The sequence below is a fragment of the Myotis brandtii genome, unplaced genomic scaffold (genome assembly GCF_000412655.1).
Source record: "Myotis brandtii unplaced genomic scaffold, ASM41265v1 scaffold550, whole genome shotgun sequence".
Taxonomy (NCBI): Eukaryota; Metazoa; Chordata; class Mammalia; order Chiroptera; family Vespertilionidae; genus Myotis; species Myotis brandtii.
Genome location: NW_005370043.1, coordinates 57,811 through 72,008, shown reverse-complemented (window position 1 = coordinate 72,008; position 14,198 = coordinate 57,811). Strand labels below are relative to the sequence as shown.

General features: G+C 38.7%; 1 protein-coding gene across 1 annotated transcript in view; it reads right to left on the bottom strand.

Annotated features, from left to right (window-relative positions):
* The window catches only part of SORCS1 (sortilin-related VPS10 domain containing receptor 1), a 236,399-nt gene that overhangs the window by 182,021 nt on the left and 40,180 nt on the right, over positions 1–14,198 (bottom strand). The gene's annotated exons all lie outside the window — the stretch shown is intronic.

Sequence of the window (14,198 nt, the reverse complement as noted above, 5' to 3'; positions counted from 1 at the left end):
TTTCTCCCCCATAAGTGTGTTCCCAGCAGCTACAGTAAGACCTAGATTATATTATACTAGAGGCCTGGTGCATGACATTCGTGCACTGCAGGAGGGGACTCCTCTTGCAGTCTGGGACCCCTTGGCAGACATCCCCCAAAGGGTCCTTAGCGCTGCCTCAGAAGCAGGAGAGGCTCCCACCACCGCCAATGCGCTCTCCAGCCATGAGCCCAGCTTCTGGCTGAGCGGCGCTCTCCCTGTGGGAGCGCACTGACCACCAGGGGGCACCTCCTGTGATGAGCGTCTGCCCCCTGGTGGTCCGTGCGCATCATAGCGACCGGTCGTTCCGCCATTCAGTCAATTTGCATATTAGCCTTTTATTATATAGGATACTCAGTAAATATATGTCAAATGAATGAATGAATGGGAAGAGTTTACAGAGTAGTCACATGGACTTAGAAACATGCCAGGCACCGTGTGAGCACATATGAATGGAGGTCCCTGAGAAGAGTAGCTGGATCTCCCCATCAGTCGTCTTCCTGTCTACAAGAGACTATGCTCTGACTGTTGGAAACTTAATAGTGTCAGCTGCTTTGCACTCTCTCGCTCAGATGGTTCATCTTGGTCAGAGCAGTAATGAACAATCCACAGAAGGAACACCATGGAGAAGCTGCCCGAACACTGATTTTTTTATTCTCTCATGCTACGCCTCTAGGAATGTGTGATGAAGTACCTCATTCCCCACTCTCTGCAGGTTCCTTTCACTCAGTCAAAGTGCACATCTACTGCCTCCTGACAGGTGGCCTTAATGCTACCCGCTGACTTCCTCCCCATCAACGTATTAATTGACACTCTCTGAGTTTGGTTCGGAGAAGCATGAAAGATGTGCTTAATGTGTGGCTGTATGAAGAGAAATCACTGTAGCCCAGGGTTTTTAAAGATTACCAGCTGAGGAGGCAGCAGTTCTAGGATAGGAAGAGCAAGAGAGAAAGGAAAAATAAAACAGAGCCATGTCATAGAAGAGTAGAGTGCCAGGCAAACACACTGAGATTTCTCAAGCATTTGGAGGCAGTCATATTAAAACCTTGGGATAGTGCCCTAGCTGGTTTGGATCAGTGGATAGACCATTGGCCTGTGGACTGAAGGGTCGTGGTTCGATTCCAGTCAGGGGCACGTGCCCAGGTTGTGGGCTTGATCCCCAGTGCGGGGCGGGGGGGTCATGCAGGGGATCAATGATTCTCTCTTATCATTGATGTTTCTATCTCTCTCTTCCTCTCTCTTCCTTTCTGAAATCAATAAAAACATATTTAAAAGAAAAAAAATTGGGGGGATAGTATCATCTTCAAAAGTGGTGTCCTGCAATGTCACTGCAAATGTCACATGAGGATTGCACACCAGACACACTCAGCCTGCACTGTGTTTATGTCAGGTGGGGATAACTGAATGCTCCTTGCTGTTCTTTCAACCTCCCTTCTTTTTCCTTTTTCTTTTTTAATTTTTAAAATTGATTTTCAGAGAGCGAGAGCAAAACATCTCAAAACATGGATTGGCTACCTTCTGCATGCTCCCTGTTGGGGATCGAGCCCACAACCTGTGCATGTGCCCTGACCAGGAATTGAACTGGCAACCTTTTGGTGCATGGGACCACACTCAACCTCCCTTCAAGAAGAGAAGAGGGGTGTGGGGCAGGCAGTGTAACACCGTGGCTGCCGGTGCGTTTGGACAAGATGGAAAGCACACACAAAATTGGAGACTAAATACCTCTCAATCCATGTTCCGGTCAAGCCACTGTTCCCCACCATAAGTTCTAGCAAAGTTATCATTTTCTTGTCTCGAGTTTACCACGCAGATAGGGTTCCCACATTGGATGGCTGGCATGGAGCCATCATCTAACTGCTAAGTACCAACTCACATACATGGCTTCATTAAAATCTCTTGCATGCATTAAACAGGGATGTTCATATGGCACCTAAATTCACAAGCATATTTCCAGGTGATTTCATATTTACTAGCACAAACAGGTGTTTTCCAATCAACAAATAAGTCATCAAATGATCACATTGCTTTGTGTCTCCAACCAAAATTAACAATAATATATAGCATGCTTTCTGCACTACTGCCCAAAGTAATTTCCATAATAATATGAAGCGGCTCAATTTTATAGGGCATCTATTTTCTCAGCAAGGTGATTTCCCCCCTCCTCTGATATCCTATTTCCCTGTTAAGCAGAATATGTTTTCCTCTCTCCCCACGAGTGCAGACCCCACCACTGCTTCTCCTGGCAGACCACTTCAGCAAAATAAAAAACTGGGCCCTAGCTGGTTTGGTTCAGTGGATAGAGTGTCGGCCTGCGGACCAAAGGGTCCCGTGTTGGATTCGGGTCAAGGGCACATACCTTGGTTGCAGGGTCTTCCCAGGCATGGTCTCTGGTTGGGGCTCCTGCAGGAGGCAACCAATTAATGTGTTTCTCTCACATCGATGTTTCTCTCTGTCTTTCCCTCTCTCTAAAAATCAATGGAAAAAATAGCCTCAGGTGAGGATTAACAAAAAATAAAAATAAAATAATAAAATAAAAAACTGGGCCTACAGAATATCCCCAAATCAAGCTGATTTTTATTTATCATTTATTTAAAATATCTTTGACAGTTATTTATGCTCCAAGTCATGAGACTGTATAAGATAATTCTGCATCCAGGTGCTATTAAATAAGGGAGGGCAGAGGTAGAATAATGCAAATATCTCTCAAACACATGACTACCTAAGAGCGAGTAAATGAAACTCCTGACTTCCGTGGCAGCTTTTTCTGGGCACTAAAAACATGTAGACTAAAATCTCACCTTCTCTAAATGGCCCTCACCTAAAACCCTCTGTTTTGGAATTTGACATTTTAGAAATGATGGAAGATGCTAGGAAATACCCCCTATAAGATTTATAAGTGCCTGTATTACACAGACTTTCCAGGGGTTCTTCTTTCAAACCTCTGCTCAAATCCACTCAAAACAAACAGGTCAACTGGGATCTATTTCTACTTAGCCTTTTTTATTGCACAAACAACTCTGTAAGACCTCCAGTAGATGAATTGAAAATAAAAGAAAAATCAACTGCTCATGACCCTATCCTTTCAACAGTTTAAACAAGGTTGATGCTTCTTTCTACTTTATCCACATCTACATATCCTATCATAGATTTTTTATTCTGATCTTTAACTTAATATTTTAATTCATATTATTGCCTATATTCAAATCCAACTGAATGAAAAACACACCAATGCATGCACACATAATAATATACACCACTATAAACCATGTGTTACTTAATCAAAACCTTCAACTTCATTAGTTTACAACCAGCGCAGTGCTTGAACCATAGAAAGTATTTAATAAATTATTGTTAATTAAATAAGTGAAATCTTATTATTTCAGTCTTTAAACATTTTAATAGTTTTATTTCCAGTGGGTTGAGGTTTGTTCTGTCATTTTGTAGGTTACTCAAAATAAGTAAGTTAATAAGTAAACAAAGTCTTTAAGGAAAATATCCATAGAAAATGTTTAACCTATTTGAAAAAAAGAAACAATGTGAATAATACATGTGATCCCATTTTTAGACAGGAATGATGTCATTTATAAACAAATATGTTCTATCCCAGAAGGTATTATACTGTGAAATATCAAAATGGCAACCTCAAATTCATGAACACTCCTCAAAAATCTGTAGGTTACACTCCTTAAACATGTCCAATAATCACTGCCTGCTGGTTTACACTGGCTCTCTACTCCTTCTGGCTCATTGTGCGACTTTAAGTAAATGGTGCTTTGTTGTGTTTAATCCTCTGCATTCTGGAATATGATCTGAGTGACAGGAATTTTGGAGGACTTTGTAAAAGGCATGAACCCAAACTCTGCACAATTCCTGAAGTGAGCTCTCTAAAAAGAGGGGCCATTATTTGTCTGACATACCAGTAGAGCTTGGGCTCTAGTAGAAGTCTATACATCTTTGTAAGTGAATGAACAAGTGAATAGGTGAATCCTCTTCATTCCTGAGACCCTGGGAGTCTGCTTCGTTCTAAGTAAACCCCTGCTGTTCTACTTGGAGGCAAGGAGGTTAAAAACAAGGGGAAGTGTGTCTTTAACAGGAAAGTAATTATTCTGTTCAGATCAGCCCACAGGTATTAGAGCCACTTTACTTATGCCTTGCAGGGCGTGCAGATGCTGTGTTGACTGCATCTGCAGATGAATTGTTTTCTATAGAACGTCAATAATGGCTACACAGGCTCCCACCACCCAACTCCAAGCTATCACTCATCATCCACTTCTGGAGAAGGAAAAAACTTTATTTGCTTTTCCTAGAGGTGACAAATGAACATGAAATGCAATCTAGAGATTTCAACTATGTCACTTCTCACTTTTTTTTGAGTATTAGTCGTTTGGACATGTTAGTGTCATCAAAAATTAAATGCTTCTTCACTCTCTTTGACTTGTTCCAGATTCAACATATGGCTACATGATGTAACTCTACAAAAAGGTTGGATAGGAACTTTTTGATCCTGCTAGGTTGTCTAAAAGGGACATTGCTCCTCCAGAAACATCACTACTATTTAGTTTTTCAAGACTCTTTTCCTAGGTGTGTTGTTTTTGGAATTCCATAATTTAGATAGGGTGGAGTTAATAAAGAGCAGCTTCAATATCTATAAGCATATACTTTATCTCACCATTTCTTCAGTCCTAAAGCAAAGAATATTTATTTTACGTTTTGTTCATTTTTTCTCCTCTCATTTGTCTACTCCTTATCATCTGTGGATTGGAATCAAGAGGAGATAATGTACAGACGCTATATCTCTTGATTTGCTCAAGGCTTAAATCCAATTCAGATGACCATATCACAGGTGCATAATAAATACTTTTCATAATGATGATAATGAAAAATCGCAATAGCACTAATTGGGCACTCCAGTTATCTACCCACTTTATCCAAACAAAAGTCTACCTAGGAAGAGTATAACAGGCTATTTGCAGGCCTCTGGCTTCAGTATTAAAAACAAATTAAGCAAAGTGTAATCAGAGCAATTGAATAGTTTGCAGACCACTGTGGGTGATAAACTACCTATTCCCAATGTGAGCTGAATGTTTATCTTTCCCAGATGAATTGAAAGTGAAAGCAATGCATTCTTATCTGTTGACAACTGTTGGGCAGGCAGTAGTGGGAGAAGTTACACAGGATCTCAGAATGGTCCATGTAAAGGAACTCACTGAAATACAAACAATAGCGAGAAAAGGAGATGAAAGTGAGTAAATGGAAAATGTATGAGTAAGTGAACACCGAGAAAAAACAATCTGTAGAAAGATGGACCCAGTGTGCAATCACTCGTACTAAATGCTACTCCCAACCCCCCAAACTCAGTGAAGCTCACCTTCTGCACCATCCATGGTCATTAACACAAAGTACGCTCATTTGATACTAAAAGACCAAAAAATGTTTGGGCAATAGACCATCTACCTGTGTGACCTGAACATTAATTCAGTGAAATTGCTAGGAAAACTTGGCATTGTATTCTAAATAGTTTATTCTGTGAGTTTACTTTAAAAACTTTTTTTAAATGAGGGCCTAATGACTTTTTATTTCTTAGGGGGAAAATTCGTTTTCAAGAAGTGTATAATAATATTTCAGTTCTTCATGTCTCTTACTAGCCTTGTCAGAAGACCCTACTTATTATTATGTAACATTTATGGTAATTCATTCAATACCCCCTTTGACCAACTGTATAGAGTACACAGGAGAAAAGTAAGGTTCACCAGGAATGACCACATATGGGTTACACTCCTTGGAAATCAATTCAAGAAAAAAAGTTTATATAAGATTTCTTCTCATTTCTCTTGGGATTACTGAACACAACCCTTTTCTGAGTCAATCTTAAAGGAAAAAACACCGCTTCACTGCAAGACTCTGCTTCCATGACAGTGGATGGCACTGACCTCCCACAAGGAAACACAGGCCCATGTGTTTGGGCGAGTTGATCTGAAGGGCTACCCACGGAGCCCATGAACCACAGACCTGTTTTCCATAAGAAGAGCCCTGACCAAATCTTAAACCTGATCCCAGTCAATGTTGCCATAGGTGTGTGCACTTCCTCAGAAAAGAGAGAGTGTGTTTAGTGACAGTCATTCATGCCATTAGAAGAAGAAGGAAAAACAAACCATAAATAGATACTATAATCACATAAAATACCATGGGGCTTGACTTCAAAGACAGATTTGAGTGTCATCTCTGCCACTCTGGAGAGCTCATAGCTCACTTAACTTCTCATGAGCCTCCATTTTCTCATCGAGGGTAATGCTACTATAAAGAAGTGTACATTTATTGAGCATTTGTTGGGTGCCAGGCACGCCACTAAACCTTTACAATACGTCACTTCATTAAATTGTTAAAACACAGTTCAGATATATATTATTATGTCCATTTGACAGTTGGAGAAATGAGGTCATTTTCTCAAGGCCATGCAGTTGGTCAGTGGCAAAGCTATCCATGTGTAAAGATCTCTTTACATAGATCTTTGCATAAGTCTGTGTAAAGATCAGATCATCTGTGTGAAAGCAATGCTGAATTTTGAGCAAATGTTAATATTATGACTTCACAAAGGATGGCACATTTAGCACTATATGTTCTGCTAAAATGTGATAGCTGAGGGGAGAGAGAGAGAGAGAGAGAGAGAGAGAGAGAGAGAGAGACCTTATAAGTATCTCATAAAATATTGCCTATCTGGGAAAAGGGATGGGGGGATTGCAATGGAAGGTAGGAGCTACACAAAGGAGACTCTATAACAAGATAATTGGTAAGAATATTCTTGAATAAATAAAGATTTTTTTTGCTTTAAATATAAATTTATGGAACCAAAATACCCAGTCCTGTTTCACATTCAGATTTTCACAATAGCCCTAGCCTCCTTTTTCTTATCCTTCTATCATTGCTCCTCCAAAAAACTGTTTCCCTGTGCTTTATCATAGGATGGGTGAGGACTGGGCAAAAAGCTCTGACTTAATGATAGTATAGGGAGGGAAACAAACATTTCCCTATAAGCTACTTCTCAAGGAATTTTATATTAAAACCAATCAGAACAAAAGCAATATAACCCTTCTCCTAATAAACTGATCCTATGTTTAATTAGCAGCAAAATATTAACTCATTTTGCTGGAGAAGCAGCTATCATCATATTAAGGGGATAGTAGAAAACACAAAATATTCATTAATGCTTAGCATGGTATCATCTTGTTTTTAAAAATGGCATTTTAGAGGAAAAGAATGATGTACAAATTTGAGAGACGTTTTTATTATTGCAGTTACTATGGAGACTGATCAAATACCTTGAGAATCTTCGAGCCATGTTAAATATCCCAGCATTATTCTGTGGCCTCTGCTCAAACTCAATCAGAACACACTTTCGTGGTCATTACAAGTCACAAACTAAATTCTCTCCTAAATCCCCAAAGATCTATAAATGCCAAGAGGCTACATTATTTTTAAATGTTAGCTGCTATCAGAAGGAGCTGAGATACCCTGAGAAATGGGCATTCATCTTCTTTGCTCATGGGAAACTTTACGAGAAATGATGTTCATTTCATGATAAGAAATCTCTTTATTCCTCTAGAAATGATAAAAGGAGAAGAGGTGGGGAGAAAGAAAGAGCAAGAAAGGGAAGCTTTCAGTACATTTTAACCTCAATTTAGGTGAGGGACACAGCATTTTTGGTAAAATCTCTAAGTTGTGCATTTGATTGGAGAGTCTGAATAAATGTCAAGTTGAAAGTCAGGAAAATGAAAAGAAGGGCCCGCAGGAATGAGTTCCTTCTAAAAATTAGTGAACAGAACGTACTCACATTCTTCATTCCTTGCTGTACTTGAATCATCACCCTGACAAGTATATTTTAGCTTTACTTATATTAGTGCTTCATGGTGAACAGGCAAACACAGGCAGGGTGTACGGGGGAGGATGAACAAAGTCTCAGCCACATGAGACCTTGCTAATATATTTGCCTATTAGTTCCCCTGAGAAGACCATGGAGATACCGGGGGTTTCTCTCAAACAGAATGGGCAGGTTAGTAAAGCGAAAATCGAGAATGGCCTGGGCCCCTCCGCTCAGAGCTCTCAGGAAGACAGGGCTGGAGTGGATCCATTAGGAAGAAGTGCCTCCTGTTAGCAAGGAGATCTATTTCATGCAAATTTTTCCTTCATTCTTCAAGTATTTAATGATAGACATTGATCATCTCAAGTTGTTTTAGAGAGGCAGAAAAGGGGGAATATGCTTAATAGACATGCCCCTGAGTGTAATTACATTAGCAGCTGCCTTTCCTCTCTCCTTTTCCCTCAGTCAGAACAGGAGATATAAATGTAGCGTTTTAAGATGTTTTTTTCATGATTTTATTTTCTAGGCAGTTCTATATCTTAGCTAATCGCTGCTACAGAAGCAGCTGAATTGGCACATTTTATAGAAGAGGAAAGGACCTCTGTTGCACTAATGAATAGCTATGTGACACACTACTTCACAACAGTGGCTTCGGACAACCTGTGATTTTGCTCATGGTTCTGTGGGTCAGAAATTTGGGAAGAGCTCAGCTGGGTGGGTAGTTCTAGGTCCCTATGGCATCACCGTGGTGGCTGCAGCTGGAGTTTCCACCTCTAAGATGGCTTCTTCACACAGGCATTTGGCCTTAGCTTCTCTCTTTCTCTCTACGGGGCATTCCAACCTGCAGGCTCTCTCTCCTTGTGGCTTGAACTTTGCATCGCAGTTTCATAGTAGCTGGATTTCTTGATGGGTGGCGGGCTTGCTACAGTGTGAATGTCCCAAGAGAAGCATGTCAAAGGGACTCAAGTGAAAGCTGTCAGGCTTCCTATGACCTGTCCCCAGAAGTCCCAGGATATCCATTTTGCAGCATTTCTATTGGTGAAATACATCACCACTTTTAGGCTAGACTGAAAAGGAGGAGAAAAATAACTCCATCTCTGAAGGGACACACACACACACACACACACACACACACACACACACACACACACGGGACGGCAAGTATGATGGCAGCCACCATAGGGCTCTATGATCACACAAGTTCCTATACAATTTGTCACTTATAATTAAAAGAAGGGAGAAATGAGAAGAAAATTATTAGTTTATCTGCAGTATGAATAACAAGGTCTTCTCATAATCATATCTGAGATAAAGATAACTTGAGGTTATCAGGTTTTTCATTGGGTTTTGGCCATGAAGTGGTTCTGTTATATGTTTGAAAGCTGTAAATTCCTAATCTGGCATCAATTCAAGATGAATGTCTATTGAAGACCAAATGAATTATGTTGTTAGTCAGTCTCAGAAATATTAAGAGACCCAAGGTCAAGGAAGGCCAGCCTGTGGATTTTTAAGATACATCAATTACCCAGGTTAAATTATAGAAGGACAGATCTGTTAAATGTCTATTAAAATGTACTTAACTAACTCTTTAATAGGAAAGTCCATATCTAGGCATTATAATTTCATCATGTAAATTAGGATATGACATCATTAAAAATGGATTTCTTAAGAGCAAAATATTCCTTGTATCTTTATGTTCACAACAAAAGCACCAATATCTATTTCAACATAACCTAGCAATTCAAAACAGAATACTTATTGTTCTCATGGATCTTAACATAAACCGATTGATTTTTCTATAGTCTTGGACCAACAAAAACAACAAAAGGTCATTTGGGTCTGAGGATGAACGGATGAATGAGAAATATGTCCCAGAAATATACAGCAAGTTTGATTTTTATCATGCGCAGGCCTGTGTAAAACCATCCAACATTTTTATTTTGTGTTTCTTATTCTATATGCATCCTGCTACTATGCCAACCCTATAAAACACTCAACTGCTCCAAGTTACTACCAACAGGGAATCCACACTTTAAGAAAATAACCGCAAAATTGTATCTCTTGAGTTTAGTGGTATTTCTAAGCACGCTGATTCCAAAGGAATATAAGGGTTCTCAAAAAAACCTTCAAAACAAAAAATTTGCCATCATAGAACATTCACAAATTACATGATCTTTAATGTATTCGGGTTAATATCTTCTGTGTATCTAATCACAGTTGCTCAGAAGTTAGCATCCTCACCAATCAAAATGATTTCTAATCAAGGCGCTACCGTGAAAACCGGTTATAAAATGGTCATTCTATTTTGTGACCATACAGAGGCATTTTAAAACCCAGATGCATATTCGTGATGGGTTCAACATGCCCACAAAGATGCTATCACTTACGAAGACACTACCACTTCCAAAGTTGGCTGATCTTGATTTAGAAGCTACTTTGACCCTATGAGAGACTGTTCACAGACATGTTGGTTTTCTTGGAATGGATCACAGGCAGGGTGAACATGTGTCATGATTTGTTCTGGAAAGTCCTAGTTTACTCCTTCTGCACCATCATAAATATTATTACTGATGCACATCTGTATGGCTTGGATGATAAATTATATACTCGGCTTAGTGAGAGGAAGATTTCTGAATCTTGTACCTTTACAGAATATCTCCCAACAGTGAATTTTCCAGGTAATTGAACCAATTTTTTAAAAATACTGACCATATTTAATGACAAAGAAACCCTCAAACTGATGGACAGACTGGCACCTTCCTTAACAGGCTATATCAGAATCAGTTAGCTTTCCCTGAAACTAAGGGTCATGAGAATATCTCTCAATTAATCCATTTTAAGGATAGCAATGCTTTCTGGAAATACTGAAATATGCTGAGCTCTCTCCTGAAAATTAAATAGTTTCCATACTTCTGATCATTTTTCTTATCTCCTCACCCCATCCCTTTCCACTGTCAGAGAGGCTCCTATTAATATAATTGAATCCTTTCTCCCACATTTCAATCTAAAAAATGTCTTCTGACATATTTTATTAAATTAAGACATTTCCAAAGTAAACCTAGCCTAACACAAATATATATTATTTTCTAAAAAAAATATCTTGATCACCAAATGAAGTCGCACCAGGAAAACACTGAGTGGCTTCCCAGTCTGGGACATTTTAGACTTTTCCTTGTGAGGACCAGCCTTAATACTGGCAGGTTCTCCTTCAGAGCCCCCGTCGGCCACGACCTTGTTCTCCGAAGGCCATACTTTGCGTCAGGCCACAGCTTAGTCTTGCCACCGGGGAGCCCCTCAAACCTGGTGTCTCCTCAATTCACAAACAGCTGGTACTGAACCTGACTCCTTCAATTTGGAATAAAAGGATGAAGCCACAGAGTGCTCTTGGGGTGCACGTTTTTAAGCTACTTGGCAGGTGTCTAGTTGTTGGAATGTCTGTGCCAATGATACAATAACTTTGTTTCTTTTAAATTATTCATCTCATTTGTGATAAAAAATTAGTAATTTTTCTCAAATACGAGTAGGAGTTAACATGCATTCATTACAGAAAAATGTAGAAAATGTCCTCCCGAAAGTAGTTACAAAAAATAAGAGAAAAATCACTCAAATATCACTACACCGAGATCATTATCACTAACATTTTGAAGTTTGCTTTCTCAATCTTTGTTTCTATGTATATATGGGTACACATATATACATAACTTTGTGTGTATGTATAGAAAGAGAGATAGCCTGGCCGGCTTGGCTCAGTGGATAGAGTGTCAGCCTGTGGACTGAAGGGTCCCAGGTTCGATTCTGGACAAGGGCACGTGCCTGGGTTGCAGGTTCAATCCCCAGTAAGGGGTGTGCAGGAGGCAGCCTATCAATGATTCTCTCTCATCTTTGATGTTTCTATCTCTCTCTCCTTCTCCCTTCCTCTCTGAAATCAATAGAGAAATATATTTTAAAAAATAAAATAAATAAAAAAAGAAAGAGAGATAGAGAGAAACAGAGAGAGAGAGAGAGAGAGAGAGAGAGAGAGAGAGAGAGGCTACCACATGATACTTTCTGCTTTTTAACCTGCTTTCCCCAGTTTAAAACTGTATTGCAAACATTTTCCAGGCGATTAAATATTCTTCTGTGTAATGTAGATTAAAATTTCTGTACATCAATTATTATTTCTCCAAGTAATCTCCTCAAAGTAGAATTTATGGGTCAAAGCATATAAATGTATAACTCCTTTTGAAACATATTACCCGGAACTTACCCATTACCAACACTAAGACTTTTTGTCCACCCCTCCCCCTCACCCCGCTTTAATTTTTACAACCTATCCACTGAGCCAAACTGGTTACGGCATGTGTTATCATTTTTATTGGCTACATTGACTTTGATTATATGGCTAAGCAACTATGTAACTAATCTCTTATTAGAAGGTTTCCAAATTTCACTAATATAATCTTATGACCTAATGTAGATTAAAATTTCTGTACATCAATTATTATTTCTCCAAGTACTCTCCTCAAAGTAGAATTTATGGGTTAAAGCATATAAATGTATAACTCCTTTTGAAACATATTAGCCGGAACTTACCCATTACCAAGACTAAGACTTTTTTTTTGTCCACCCCTCCCCCTCACCCCGCTTTAATTTTTACAACATTTTCTAAGCTGACTGGGGAACGAGGTACATTTTATTTTGTGTCAATACACATTACTAAAAAGAGTGAATTTTGCTTTCTTTCGTCCCTTGCTTCCTTTTGGCATTTGTGTTTAGCCATTTAAATAGCCTTATTTGGTAGATTGCTTGTTCATACTTTTCCTTCATTTTAAATTATCATTGTTTCTCTTTTACTCACTGATTTTTATAAATTGCAATTCCTATGTCATATTCTATTTAGAATATTCTGCTTAAGTATGTTTTATATCTCCATCTAAAAAAGAAATAAAGTATCATTCTGTACATACTATCTACACATACACATAGGTGACCCCAGGTGAGTATTTCAAGCTTAATGACAGTAAAGAAATCAGAAACTTTAAACTTTATAAAACTTCAATAACTGTGTTCCCTGAATAAAGAAACTGCAGAAAAAAAGAACATTTTTCTCCATTTTTGACTGTTATCAATTCATAGACAGAACTTTCATATCACCCATTTATCATAAATTGTAAGCTGTTAAAAAATAGACCACTGTACAAAGAAACTCAAATTTGTTAAACTGCTCGTCAAGAATTACATGACGTTTCATTTAAGAATTACACAGCACTTACAGATGTGAATTAGGACATTCCAAATGGGCACGGAAGAAACCTCAAGGGAATAACATTAGACAAGGAGGGGCATGATGATTTCTCCATGGTAATTCAAGAACGTTTTTGGCATTTCTATGTCTTATGCCCAGGAACCTGGTTCCCAGATCTGCATTTTAAACATTTGACAACATAATAATCCAGGTCTTTTAACCAGTGAAGCAAGGCCGTGGAGTGGTTATTGAACAACATGTTTAATTTTTTTAAGAGAAAATGTAACTGAGTGGAATTTTCTCTCTTTGATACAATTTTACTACATGCAGTCTTATAATCTCTCTTATCTATAGGATATTTCAATAAAATTATAGAAATATCTTCAAAATTAACATTTTCAGAATCCTTTTTATAGTCATTCTGAGAACAAATAGAAAAACAAGATTTGGGAAATAAAAAGTTTTGTTTGTTTTTTAAAGTAATTGTTCACTCCCTGGGGATTGGCCAGATGTTTACCATCCAACCATCCATTTCTACTTTTCCCCTCTAATTTATTTAAGTAGTTTTAGGCACCAAGAGATAGGTACTGTGCTTAAGACTGAAGATTAAATTATGAATAAGGCACTGAATGCCCTACTACCCTGCGAATTCTTCTATAGTCTGCCCCGAGACAAAAGAGAGAAAATTCAGTGGGAAAAGTACATGTGTATAGGTCCTGACACAAAGTATTGTGAGAATGACATTCCTGTTGTTGGAATGAGGGAAGACAACATAGAACATTGGGCACTTAAGTGGGTTTTGAAGGATGTCAAGGTGTTGACAGGGGCAGGGAGGGTTTTCATGGTGGAGGAGTTAACACAGGCAAGGACAAAGAAGTGTGAACATACACAGCATGTTCAGGTAACAGCAAGTTCCTTAGGGTGGCAGAAGGCAAGTAATCCAGTCTACAGCCAAGTTGAAAGAATTTCACTCGTCATGCACCAGGGGTGTCAGTGAAGTAGCAAGAGAACCTATTTATTCTGAGCCATACTTACAGAGTCACGATTTTAAAGTAGAAAATAGAAAGACTATAGCTCCCTTCAGTGATCACTTTGGAGGTA